Raw genomic sequence first — 14,307 nt, forward strand, 5'->3', positions numbered from 1 at the left:
GTTGGACTATAAAGAAAGCTGAGCACTGAAGAATTGATGCTTTTGAACTGTGGTGTTGGAGAAGACTCTTGAGAGTCCCTTGGATTGCAAGGAGATCCAACCAGTCCATCCTAAAGGAAATCAGTCCTGAATATTCATTGGAAGGACTGATGCTGAAGCTGAAACTCCAATACTTTGGCCACCTGATGTGAAGAACTGACTCATTTGAAAAGACCCTGATGCTGGGAAAGATTGAAGGCAGGAGGAGAAGGGGGACAGCAGAGGATGAGACGGTTGGATGGCATCACCGACATGATGGACATGAGTGTGAGTAGGCTCCGGGAGTTGGTGATGGACAGGGAAGCCAGGTGTGCTGCAGTCCATGGGGTCACAAAGAGTTGGACACAACTTAGCAACTGAACTGAAGTTCTAGGAGCATGGATGATCTGGATTCTGTGCTTTTTTGTAGTTGAAGTACTCAGTGCATCAGATATCCACCTTACTGATTCACTTGTGACTTAGTCCCCTAATCTGGTACTAAAATTCTGCTATGGGGAATAAAGTTGTTCAGTATGAACTGGTCCTAAAAAAGTTAGAAGGATCCTGAATTTAGCTTTCACAATGCGCTGTTTCTGACACTGTTCTTTGATGCTGGATGAGAGGTGATTAACTTTGATTCAATAGTACTGATTTAAATGAGCCATTTTTGCCTCACTGATTTCTGATTTTCAATCAATTGATATTCACATTTCTACTTATTAACTATAATGAGCCAGAAATGGCTAATTTTCCTTCCAAAAAGCAAAAAAAAAAAAAAAAAAATTCCCTACATTTGATTTCATGGGAGAAGTGATTATTTTTCTCTATTTCCAGTCTTAATTCTGATGTAAATTTCTGACAATTGATAAATGTTGTGAGGAAAGTAATGCATTCAACAAAATTGCACAAGTACTACTGTGCAGCATATGAAAATTTATATTGTATTTGTAAAATGACCTGATTTTCCAAAGCCATTCATTTTTCTCCCATTTTTCAAATAATTCTGTTGCATGTTGTATGTATGTATGTATTCCCCTCTCTTCACATGCCCACACGATAGTCCCCATATTTAATCAGTAGCCAAGTTGGTCTTGTTTGAAGAATCATTGCTACTACTTCCTACAGAGGCATAAGAGAAATCTATTCTTGCAAGAAGTCAAGAAAATGACACATTGTAGCTGAAAGACATTTTTATAAGGCTCAGCATTCCAACTTAAATTGAAGCAGTAAGGAAATATAGAAAATATAATTTTCTGAGTTTCTTTTCACCACAGTGAATAAGGGAAGTGAACAATGCTCTAGAAATATTTCCTGAAGTGAACATCTTGTTTTAATTTGGAAAGCAGTTTGTGATAGTACTGCCATTAGGAATTTTAAGCAAAAAATGCCTGACAGAGGGTCAGGTTAACACTACATATTTTGAGAAATATGAAGACAAAACAAAGCCTAAATTGTTGAATTTTGTGACAGCAGAGAGATGTTGTTCATAAACATGTATTACCTACCATAATAGCTGACTTCTCAACTCTCAATCTCCATTCAGGACTGTGTTATTTATTTAAGAAGTAGATTACAGGGAGGGACAGGCAAGAAGAATAAGTAGTAAGTCTTTCTTAGGAGAAGATTGTAGTCTAATGGGAAAGACATAAAACTGTAAAACTTGTGGACTGATGTTCAAGCCATAGCTCAGGGTATATTAATATGAATAATAATAATGCATTTGATCAATTTTTCTGTTATTTAGTTTACTTTCTACCATGAGCCCTCATTCTCCAAGGGATCAAAAATGAAATCTCAACTGATTTTTCTAATTTTGGCTGCTTTTGAGTAGTCTCCTTTATAATTTTTCTTCCGCCCCCCCCACCCCACCCCCCAGGACTGTGTTTAATGATGAGAGGATGAGAGGCATACTTAGTGCCGTGGCATCATTTAGTGGGCCCTTGGCTGTCATCTCTCCACCTTGTCATCTGGGGAGGCACTCTGTCCTACCTGGTATTGGTGATTGATAGAAGTAGATTGTTAATACATACTCCTTGACCCCATCTCAAGACCACTTGTCCATGGTTCTTTGTTCAGGATGCTCTTTACTATCAGTGCAGCCTGCTCCTGTGACTGCCCTGGAATGGGTGGAGACTCTACAAATCTGCCTGATGAACCAACCAGGACACCACTCTAGAGTACACATTCACAGCATTCTGCTGGGAGGCAGCTGGCTGTTTCCAGGTTCCACCCAGGGATATGAGGTACAAGTCTTCTCTGTGGTCAAGTTTATCAATTTACCTGGAGTTCCATTACCCCTACTAGCCTGTTGAAGGAACCTCCTATTAAGTATGAGAAAATTCTAAGGTCTTGCTTCTCTGCCAATTCTCATTTTTAGCCCAGAGATAACTATCTCTGTCTACTTAGATGAGGGGAAGAAAGGATGAGAAGAGTGGCTCTCTCTAAAGTTGTCTCCCAGATCTGTTGTCTATGGTTTTAAGGTTTTATAGTCTTAAGATACCTACAGCCTTAGATTTTGGTACTCAAAAGTATCCAAAATATTTAACACCCTCCCCCTACTCTTTTTTCCTTCTTTCTTTCTTTAACTACACCTTTCTTCGTTGGTTTCTTTCAGCATTCTTGCTTGACACTGAAGACAGAATGTCACAGTCTAATGTAATGGAGAAAGTCATGGTAATTAAAATAATTATCAGAACAAAAAAAATTGAGCAATATATCAAAATATTATTATGCCACATAAGTAGAAGATGTGATAAGTATTGTAACGGAAAATGCTGTAGGAACATAGAGGAGAAGGTAATATTAGTCAAGCATTGATATATAAACTGTATAAAAATTAACAATAGATTTAATAGTTCCCATGTGATCTCCTTTCCACTGGGAGTTTCTCCCATGGGAAACAGCTATGTTTCTGGATTCTAATTTATGTGAAAATGCATGTATCTAAGATATCTCACTTAGGTTTTCATATTTACTAATTTTGTCCTGATTGCACACACAGTTTTTTTGAGTCAGGTCCACATGGTTGTTACTCATTTAAACTCAAATAATACTACCACAGCATTGTTACTCAGCTATACCCCAATACAAAATAAAACATTTAAAGTTTGAAAAAACAAATCATAATCATACAGCTTTCCACACCACAATTCTTACTCTTTCAATAAATTCAGGTTAATGTCCTATGTGTACAGAACTGTTGAAAAAACATAAATCTGGATATTTGTATAGAAGACAGAGGAGACTATTCCTCCTTTAAAAAAAAAAGGAGGGGAGAAAAACTTTTGTTTCTCATGGAATATATGGCAAGGACTTTGACTTCTCATTCTAATCTTTTGAAATATAAATAAATTCCTCAAAGGGCCAGGTAATCCCAATGTCTTCAGCTTTGTGACTCAGAGATATCTCCAAGTTCCTAGACCTACTTCCTCACCCCTTGAAATGCAAACATACAGCTCAGAATGAGTAATTCTCTTTAGAGTTCTCACTGTCAATATTTATGTAAATTATATTACCAGGGCTTGCTTTCAGTCCAGAACCCAAGTTTTCAGAAAAAAATTTTAGTAAAAATGAATTCTATAATAAATACAGAAAAACAAAGATATTCTTTCTATACCATACATTTTGTCTACAAATGCATCAAGGTGCAGGAATGACATTTGGTATTAACAGTTCATTCCATTCAAGCATAAAAATCTTCCTCAACTTTCAGAAATCTCAATTTCAATGAGATAATATTAATTTTTTTAAATCCACAAACAAAATTCCATGTATTTGATTTGTCAATGACTGTGTCTGGCCTTAGTGCCGGGTTGAACCAATATCCAGTTGAATGTTGGGTTTAAGAGGGTCCTGGAAAATTTCCTTTTGGAAGACTGAGTTTGAACTATGGCAAACTAATTTTATTTTATTTCTTTCTATACCTAATATCGGAGAAGGCAATGGCAACCCACTCCACTACTCTTGCCTGGAAAATCCCATGGATGGAGTCCATGGGGTCTGCAGTCCATGGGGTCGCAGAGAGTCAGACATGACTGAGCGACTTCACTTTCACTTTTCAATTTCATGCATTGGGGAAGGAAATGGCAACCCACTCCAGTGTTCTTGCCTGGAGAATCCCAGGGACTGGGGAGCCCAGTGGGCTGCTGTCTATGGGGTCACACAGAGTCGGACACGACTGAAGCGACTTAGCAGCAGCATACCTAATATAAACTCTCATATAACTTTTGTAAATGAAATATAACATATTTGCTAAAAACATTGTTGACATTTTGTTCTGGGAATAAAGCTAGACTTGTAATCCTTACATCAACAATACTGGAAATATTTTGATGATAAAATTCAGTGGTCACTATGAAGACATTAATTTGATATCTCATAGTAGAGTCCCCTTTCTGATAAAACCAAAGGAGGATCTCATTTTTTATACTTCTCTTCATTTATCTACTGTTTCAGAAACACTCAAGGACAAAAATCATTAAAATAAGCAAAATTTATCTTTCAAAAAGTTTTTTAAAAATATTGTTAAACTCCATTAAATTAGCAGAGATGTTTGCTAATGTAAAATGGTTAAAAACTAGAAGTAAAATTGAGGTTTTTTTTTTTTTACTGCTTGTTAAATTCACTTTTAAACTCAAACTTTCAGTCATAAAACTTCTGAAATTTTGAAATCAATATTTTTTCATCTTTAAATAGATTCTATCACTTAATAGAAATGCAGTGACACAGAAACCACAATACTATGACCACCATCAATGAAAATATATGCTATATACTAATTTATACTACAGTCAAGTGATTTAAATAAGACATGAAACATCAGGGATATTGTGTTCATTTTATTTTATTTTAAAATTTTTATTAAAATATAATTGACTTGCAATGTCATATTAGTTTTGGGCGTGCAGTAAAGTGATTCAGTTATATATATGTATTCTTGTTTTACATACTTTTGCATTATAGGTTATTATAAGATACTGAGTATAGTTCCCTGTGCTATACATGTAAGTCTTTGTTGGTTATCTATTTTGTATATAGTATTGTATATATATATATTTTTTGTTGTTGGCAAAGTAATGTCTCTGCCTTTTTTTTTTTTAACTTTACAATATGGTATTGGTTTTGCCATATATTATTGTATATATTTTAATCCCAAACTCCTGACTTAACCCTCTCTTCCCCCGCTCTTTGGTAATCATATATCCATTCTCCATGTCAGTGAGTCTGTTTTTGTGTTGTAAATAAATTATAAATTAATTTGTATCTTTCTTTTTTTTTTAGATTTCACATATCATACATTTGTGTTTGTCTGGCTTATTTTTCTTAGTATGATGATCTCTAGGTCCATCCATACTGCTTCAAATGGCATTATTTCATTCTTTTCTGTGTAGTACATGCTTATATTTATCTGTTGATGGACACTTAAATTGCATGTCTTGGCCACTGTAAATAGTACTGATATGAATACTGGGGTGCATGTGTCTTTTCAAATTATGTTTTTCTCTGCATGTATGTCCAGGAGTGGGTGTGCAGGATCAAATGGTAGCTCTATTTTTAGATTTTTAAGGATCCTCCATGCTGTTGTCCATAGTGTCTGTCCCACATTGTATTCATTTTAATGCTGACTTAAGAGAACTTTAATTTTGGATTTGTATTTTCTCAGTTTTATTATGTATTTAATAATATCTCACCTACTTCATCAGACTGTTGTATAAATGGATAAAAGCAGAAGCATTCAAAAGCTAGGGGATCCCCTTAAAACAATGAAGAAAATCCATTATGTTAATAAACCCTGAGTGTTTCTAAATTGCCTCAGGGCTTTTTCAGCATACCAATATGTGACTCTCCTTTGTCTTGCTACATGTGAAGGTGTGACTTGTAGTTTATGTGACTGCTTTGTATTTATTTGAAAGATACTCATAAATATAAGTATAAAAGAATATACTCAAATTATCTGCACTTTTCTGAGATGAATCCTCCTGAATGTTTGATCACAGGTGCATCAGATAGTTTTTGTAGATTCTACTTATGCTAATTTGTTCAATCAAAAATATATAAAGACAATCTAATGTAGCAAATGCACAAAGAGAAAAAACTCGATCTCATTTTCCTAGCATTTGTTTATTTGAATAAATTACTTTCAATCTGTATAATTTTTGTTATCTAGGAAATCAAATTTCCTTGAGCGGAACTAAATGAACAAAAAGGCAGAGGTTTACAGTTATGTCTTAGACTGTAATTTTGAGATTTTCATATGATATATATGATTTTCCTACATATACACTACACTATTTCTTAGGAAAGGAAGTCATGAATCAATTATCCACCAACACCAGCACAAATGGGCTCACATGATTTTACTGGTCGTAGGCAGTAACTATGGAGAAGGCAATGGCAACCCACTCCAGAACTCTTGCCTGGCAAATCCCATGGATGGAGGAGCCTGGTAGGCTGCAGTTCATGGGGTCGCTAGGAGTCAGACACGACTGAAGCAACTTAGCAGCAGCAGCAGGCAGTAACTAGATACGGGCAAACTGATGGCTATTGTCACAGCAGGCTAAAAGTGAGGGTTAAGAAGAGAGACTCCTTCCTGGATCATGTGACGTTTGAGAACTGGGCCTTGAGAGAAACATATGTGTGGGTGGAGGCAAAAGAAATGGAACAATAAAAGACAGAAGGATAGGATACTGAGGTGTCTATGTTGAATAATGAGTGCTTATGTTTGGTGTGAAGGTAGGGAGAATATACAACCCCTAAATATACCACTTTGGTGCGATATTTAGGAAGTATTATTTTGAGCTGTAGACACTTGGAAAAACTCAAATGGAAAGAGAAGCTTTCTCTTCAGTCCCCTTATCTGCCCAAAGACAGATCCTCCAAAAGAAACCCAATTGTCATAGATCCTTTCATGAGAGCTTCAGCAACCAGGGAGATTAACTCTTATTCCAGGCAAAGACACTAGAATTTGATACCACATCCAGATGAAGTTTGCCACAAACTATGATATTTCCCAGCTGTTTTTCTAAGGGCCCATTCATCTTCCCTAAAATTCATTTACTCTCCCCTAAGAGGCTTACAGCGGAGAAGGCAATGGCACCCCACTCCAGTACTCTTGCCTGGAAAATCCTATGGACAGAGGAGCCTGGTGGGCTGCAGTCCATGGGGTCGCTGAGAGTCGGACACGACTGAGCGACTTCGCTTTCACTTTTTACTTTCATGCATTGGAGAAGGAAATGGCAACCCACTCCAGTGTTCTTGCCTGGAGAATCCCAGAGACAGGGGAGCCTGGTGGGCTTCCATCTATGGGGTCGCACAGAGTCGGACACAACTGAGGCAACTTAGCAGCAGCAAGGGGCTTACAGAGGGCTTCCCAGGTGGCTCAGTGTGAAAAATCTGCCTGCAATGCAGGAGACATAGGTTCGATCCCTGGGTTAGGAAGACCCCTGGAAAAGGGAACAGCAACCCACTCCAACATTATTGCCTAGGAAATTCCATGGACAGAGGAGCCTGGTGTGCTACAGTCAGTGGGGTTGCAAAGAGTTGAACACTACTTAGCGACTGAACAACAGGAAGAGGCTTCATCTTCCTCTGTTTTCCCTATTAAAATAGTATTCAAACTGAATTCTCAGTCTCCTCTTTGAGTTGCTCATTTTCCCCTGAGTATATAATGTTAATTTGAGTGAGGAATCTGAACAATGGAGTCCAGTCAGGTTATGAACAAACTTACATACCAAGGAGAGAATTTGGACTTTATTTCACAGGTGATGGAGAGTCAGTGACAACTTTTAATAACAGAGGTGGTATAAGAAAAGCTATGCAGCAATCAGGAAAACTAACCTGTCAACAAACTACAAGAATTTGGCTGAAACATAGATTAGAAATAGTTGAGAAAATAATGTGATCATACAGGTAGATACAACCTAAGGCATAATGCATGAGATAATATTCAGCAGATGAGTACAGGGATAAGGTCATTAAATCTAAAGGACTTGGTGATATTTTGGGGAAGTAAAGGAAGAGCCAAAGGCAATTGTAGGTTGGTAAATAATGTCAAGGATTGTAGATCCTAGGACATGCAGTTAGCACCCAATAAATAATAGTTTAAATCCATACATATGTGGTGATAAATATAGAGATTATCATTTTCTTGAAGCAATGGATTCTGGAGACATGGTAAACTTATTGTTACTTGGTTCCCTTTTTCTCTACTCCCAAGACCAAGCTTAATGCCCTGCATGAATCAGGCAGCTGCTGGCATGGAGTCAGGATGTAACTAAGACCTTGGACTGCATTGGAGGGTGAGGAAATGTCAGGTAGGGAGAAATTCCTTGACTTCTTCTCTTGGGGCCTACTACGTGACTGAAAAACCTACCATATATTACATAGAGAAAATAAAAATCTAAGACCTAAAAACATTACTAAGAGAAGTAATAAGAAGGTGAAGTTGAATGGTTCTATGAAGACCTATAAGACCTTCTGGAATTAACACCCAAAAAACATGTCCTTTTCACCATAGGGGACTGGGATGCAAAAGTAGGAAGTCAAGAGATACCTGGAGTAACAGGCAAGTTTGGCCTTCAAGTACAAAATGAAGCAAGGCAAAAACTAACAGAGTTTTGCAAAGAGAACAAACTGGTCATAGCAAACACCCTCTTCCAACAACACAAGAGAAGATTCTACACAAGAACATCACACCAGATGGTCAACACCGAAATCAGATTGATTACATTCTTTGCAGTCAAACATGGAGAAGCTCTATACAGTCAGCAAAAACAAGACCAGGAGCTGACTGTGGTTCAGATCATGAACTCCTTATTGCCAAATTCAGACTGAAATTGAAGAAACTAGGGAAAACCACTAGACCATTTAGATATGACCTAAATCAAATCCCTTACCATTATACAGTGGAAGTGCCAAATTGATTCAAGAGATTAGATCTTATAGACAGAGTGCCTGAAGAACTATGGACAGAGGTTTGTGACATTGTACAGGAGGCAGTGATCAAGACCATCCCCAAGAAAAAGAAGTGCAAAAAGGCAAAATGGTTGTCCTAGGAGGCCTTACAGATAGATCAGAAAAAAAGAGAAGCTAAAGGCAAAGGAGAAAGGGAAAGATATAACCATTTGAATGCAGAGTTCCAAAGAACAGCAAGGAGAGATAAGAAAGCCTTCCATAGTGATCAATGCAAAGAAATCAAGGAAAATAATAGAATGGGAAAGACCAGAGACTGCTTCAAGAAAATTAGAGATACCGAAGGAATATTTCATGAAAAGATGAGCACAATAAAGGGCAAAAATGGTATGGACCTAACAGAAACAGAAGATATTAAGAGGTGAAAAGAATACACTGAAGAACTGTACAAAAAAGATCTTCATGACTTAGATAACCACAATGGTGTGATCACTCACCTACAGCCAGACATCCTGCAATGTGAAGTCAAGTGGGCCTCAGGAAGCATCACTAGGAACAAAGCTAGTGGAGGTGATGGAATTCCAGCTGAGCTATTTCAAATCCTAAAAGATGACACTGTGAAAGTGCTGCACTCAATATGCCAGCAAATTTGGAAAACTCAGCAGTGGCCTCAGGACTGGAAAAGTTCAGTTTTCATTCCAATGCCAAAGAAAGGCAATGCCAAAAATGTTCCAACTACTGCACAATTACACTAATCTCACAAATTAGCAAAATAATGCTCAAAATTCTCCAAGCAAGGCTTCAATAGTATGTGAACTGAGAACTTCCAGATGTTCAAGCTGGATTTAGAAAAAACAGAGAAACCAGAGATCAAATAGCCAACATTCATTGGATCATCAAAAAAGCAAGAGAATACCAGAAAAAAACATCTGCTTTATTGATTTCACCAAAGCCTTTTTTTGACTGTGTAGATCAAACACTATGGAAAATTCTTCAAGAGATGGAAATACCAGACCATATTACCTGCCTCCAGAGAAATCTGTATGCAGATCAAGAAGCAACAGTTAGACCAGGACATGGAACAACAGACTGGTTCCAAATAGGGAAAAGAGTAAGTCAAGGCTATATATTGTCACCCTGCTTATTTACCTTATATGCAGAGTACATCATGCGAAATGCCAGGCTGGATGAAGCACAAGCTGGGATCACGATTGCTGGGAGAAATATCAATAACCTCAGATATGCAGATGACACCACCCTTATGGCAGAAAGTGAAGAACTAAAGAGCCTCTTGATGAAAGTGAAAAAGGATAGTGAAAAATGTTGGCTTAAAGTTCAGTGTTCAAAAAACTAAGATAGTGGCATCCAGTCCCATCACTTCATGGCAAATAGATGGGGAAACAATGGAAACAATGTCAGACTTTATTTTCTTGGGCTCTAAAATTACTGCAGATGGTGACTGCAGCCATCAAATTAAAAGACACTTGCTACTTGGAAGAAAAGTTATGACCAACCTAAACAGCATATTAAAAAGCAGAGATATTACTTTGCCAACAAAGTTCCATCTAGTCAAAGCTATGGTTTTTCTTGTAGTCATGTATGGTTGTGAGAGTTGGACTATAAGAAAAGCTGAGCGCTGAAGAATTTATGGTTTTGAATTGTAGTGTTGGAAAGGACTCTTGAAAGTCCCCTGGACTGCAAGGAGATCAAACTAGTTAATTGTAAAGGAAATCAGTCCTGAATATCATTGGAAAGCCTGATGCTGAAGCCTAAACTCTGATACTTTGGCCACCTGATGCGAAGAACTGACTCATTTGAAAAGACCCTGATGCTGGGAAAGATTGAAGGCAGGAAAATAAGGGGAAGACAAAGGATGAGATGGTTGGATGGCATCACTGACTCAATGGACATGAGTTTGGGTATGCTCTGGAAATTTGTGATGGACAGGGAAGCCTGGAGTGCTGCAGTCCATGGGGTGGCAAAGAGTCAGACACAACTGAGCAACTGAACTGAACTGAAAAGAGATAATAATGAATAATAGTAAAAGAGATTTGAAAATTGTACCTGAAGCAGAGGATTTTCTAGTTATTTTAATGAATGCTACAGTTTTAATAACAAAAGATGCAATCACATGAGCAAACAGCAATGGACTTCTCATGAGCTGATAGTTGATCCTTGGCAGATTATAAGCTTTTTTTCTGCAGGTGCTATATTATGAAAAATGCATATTAACATATATACGCACAAAAAGAAACTGTTATCAAGAGCCTGGCAGACATGCAGAATTATCCTGAAATACCAATAAAGTAGTTGTAATAGAAGCCAGATATCCAAAGGATTCCAGAGTGAATGGATAGTTAAGGAGTTAACTTCAGATCATTTGTGTATTTGTGAGAATATTTCATGATGAAAAGAGAAAGAGGAATAGAACTCAGTACTGCAACAGAATTAAGGAGAAATTTTGTGAAGGTTTGTTTTACAATACAGGGAGTTTTGGACTTATCTGTTAACTACCATAAATATAGAAAATAGAGGCAAGGAGAATATACACTGAAGATGCAAGAAATAAAAGGGAAAGTTGATGGAATTGTTAAAAAGAGTTATCTGGAACTGGGCCTATCATTATGCATGATAAAAATCTACATCATGATTTGTATATATTCTACATTGAGACCTGTGAGGATAGGGACCACATCTCTGTTGGTCATGTCCACACAGTGCTCAGTCCAGACTGCCCTATTCTCGAACAAATTTTTGATAACTAAAATGATACAAAAGATAGAAAACATAGTCAGAAATGTTAGCCTTATAAGGAAGGAAAAATTACTGTAAGCATCAGATCAGTCACTCAGTCGTGTCCTACTCTTTGCGACCCCATGAATTGCAGCACGCCAGGCCTCCCTGTCCATCACCAACTCCCGGAGTTCACCCAGACTCACGTCCATCGAGTCAGTAATGCCATCCAGCCATTTCATCCTCTGTCGTCCCCTTCTCCTCCTGCCCCCAATCCCTCCCAGCATCAGAGTCTTTTCCAATGAGTCAACTCTTCTCATGAGGTGGCCAAAGTACTGGAGTTTCAGCTTCAGCATCATTCCTTCCAAAGAAATCCCAGGGCTGATCTCCTTTAGAATGGACTGGTTGGATCTCCTTGCAGTCCAAGGGACTCTCAGGAGTCTTCTCCAACACCACACTTCAAAAGCATAAATTTAGAGTGAATGACTAGAGAATTGCAATGACTCATTTAAGAAGGAAAACTTTCAATCTGAAAGACAAGATTGTCTTTTATGTTAATAAGATGGGAAAAGAAATTAGTGTGTATGGATGGTTTGGGCTTCAAAGTAAACACTTTGGACTCAGCTATAGGTATATGTGAATCCAAGATCTGACTGTTATAAATTATATGATATTAAGCAAATTAATCATTTCTATGTACTTCCATCTCCTTATTTCTTAATAAGAAAATAATCCCTATCCCACAAAGAAGATTTAAGAACTAAATGTGGTACTAGAGATAAATCACCAGACCCAGCCTGTCACTTAGTAAGCACCATGTCCCTGGTAAGGTTTAGGTTTCACTGAGAGATTACGCAAGACAATGACATTTAATGGGGAGCGAAGAAGAAGCTGAAGACTGACACAATATGTTCCCTGATTCTCAGGCAGGGCTTTGATGGAAGTTTTGTCATTAGAAACCAAGTCCCTTGGAATCTGACAGCCTGTTTTAGACCTTGTTCTGCCACTTACCAGTATGTGGCCTTTGGAAATGCACTTATCTATGCCTCAGTTTAGTCATCTTTAAAATAAGTGTAATGAGACTATCTAACTTAAAGTGTTGTTTTGGGGACCAAATGAGTTAATGTGTATGAAATACTTTATCTGGCATGTAGCATGTGAATAAAATTATAGTTAGGAGAAGGAAAGAATATTTGGGGAAATAGGAATGGGATCCAGGCATTTGCTCATGAGAGAATTCAGGTAGAGTTGGGGAAAAAATGGAATGGATGAGGGAGATGCATTAGATGAGGAAGGGCAAAATAAAGTGTGACAAATGAACATAAAAATTAAAAAAAAAAAAAAAAAAAAAAAAACCAGAAATGTGAAAGCTCATTTTGATATGGGCTCAAACAAATACTTTCATTATATAATCTGAGGCTAGACTGGGCACATGCCATGGGAATCCAATAATAAAAACCATTACATTTTAAATAATATTAAAAAAGTAATGCTATGCTAAGTGCTAAGTCACTTCAATCGTGTCCGACTCTGTGTGACCCCATAGACGGCAGCCACCAGGCTCCCCCGTCCCTGGGATTCTCCAGGCAAGAACACTAGAGTGGGTTGCCATTTCCTTCTCCAATGCATGAAAGTGAAAAGTGAAAACTGAAATCGAAGTCGCTCAGTCGTGTCCGACTCTTAGCGACCCCATGGATTGCAGCCTACCAGGCTCCTCCATCCATGGGATATTCCAGGCAAAAGTACTGGAGTGGGGTGCCATTGCCTTCTCTGTAAAAAAGTAAACAAACAAAAAAAAAGTTTGCCTTTTTCTTAATTGTTCTACCATATTTCTGGTTCTAATTCACTGTCTTTAACAGATTTGGGGTGGGGGATGGTTTTACCTTTTTATTGCCACCTGTGACTAAAATATGTATTGTCAATCTGAAATTTGAAGAATTTGCAACACATTTTTCTTTTAGCATGTCACAACTGTAGCTTATCGATGCTTTTATTATTAGTTGGAAATAACAGAAAACTTTTACTGTGGCAGATTTTGGTCAAATTTTCAAACAGGCCTATTTAACCTGAAGAATTGAAAAGTTGAATACTAGTATAAATATGACTGGACATGTTTTATTTTATATAAAAATTCACAGTTCCAGAAAGTGAGATTGTCCATTTTTATATTCAACTCTTGTTCATAAAAATTGTATATAGTCTAGAAATAGGAGGAAATGACAGATATATATAGATAGCCCAAGATCTTGAAACTTAACTTGATTCTTACATATCTATAAGAATTCTGTGGATGGGAAATGGCTCCCCATTGCAGGCCTGTTATATAAGATAAAGAGAACTGAATAACAATAATAATCATAAAATTTCAGTATTATATGTAATATATGAAATGATTATATATTTTTACTTGCCCAGAATATATAAACATCTTAAAATCCCTCAATTAGAAAAGTACTGATATTCTCAGATCCTATCATAATAAAACCTCATGTTAGTGAAAAAACTATGAAACAGTACCACCAAACAATAAGAATTTAAACGCTAAATAATTCTTTGTCAAAGATGAATTTCAGGAAAGTATAAAAGTTATATTTAAAACACCACATATCTGGGGAGGGAAGAGGGAGGAGGGTTCAGGATGGGGAA

The 14,307-nt window shown here is 37.3% G+C and overlaps 1 long non-coding RNA gene across 1 annotated transcript in view; it reads left to right on the plus strand.

Annotated features, from left to right (window-relative positions):
* The first annotated feature begins 251 nt into the window (after window positions 1-251).
* The window catches only part of LOC123334439, a 31,014-nt gene continuing 16,958 nt past the window's right edge, over window positions 252-14,307 (plus strand). Inside the window, exons 1-3 of the long non-coding RNA XR_006552293.2 lie at window positions 252-306; window positions 2,095-2,261; window positions 2,633-2,691. This is a non-coding gene — a long non-coding RNA (uncharacterized LOC123334439). The remainder of the gene's footprint in view (window positions 307-2,094; window positions 2,262-2,632; window positions 2,692-14,307) is intronic.

The sequence above is a fragment of the Bubalus bubalis genome, chromosome 7 (assembly GCF_019923935.1).
Source record: "Bubalus bubalis isolate 160015118507 breed Murrah chromosome 7, NDDB_SH_1, whole genome shotgun sequence".
Classification (NCBI taxonomy): domain Eukaryota; kingdom Metazoa; phylum Chordata; class Mammalia; order Artiodactyla; family Bovidae; genus Bubalus; species Bubalus bubalis.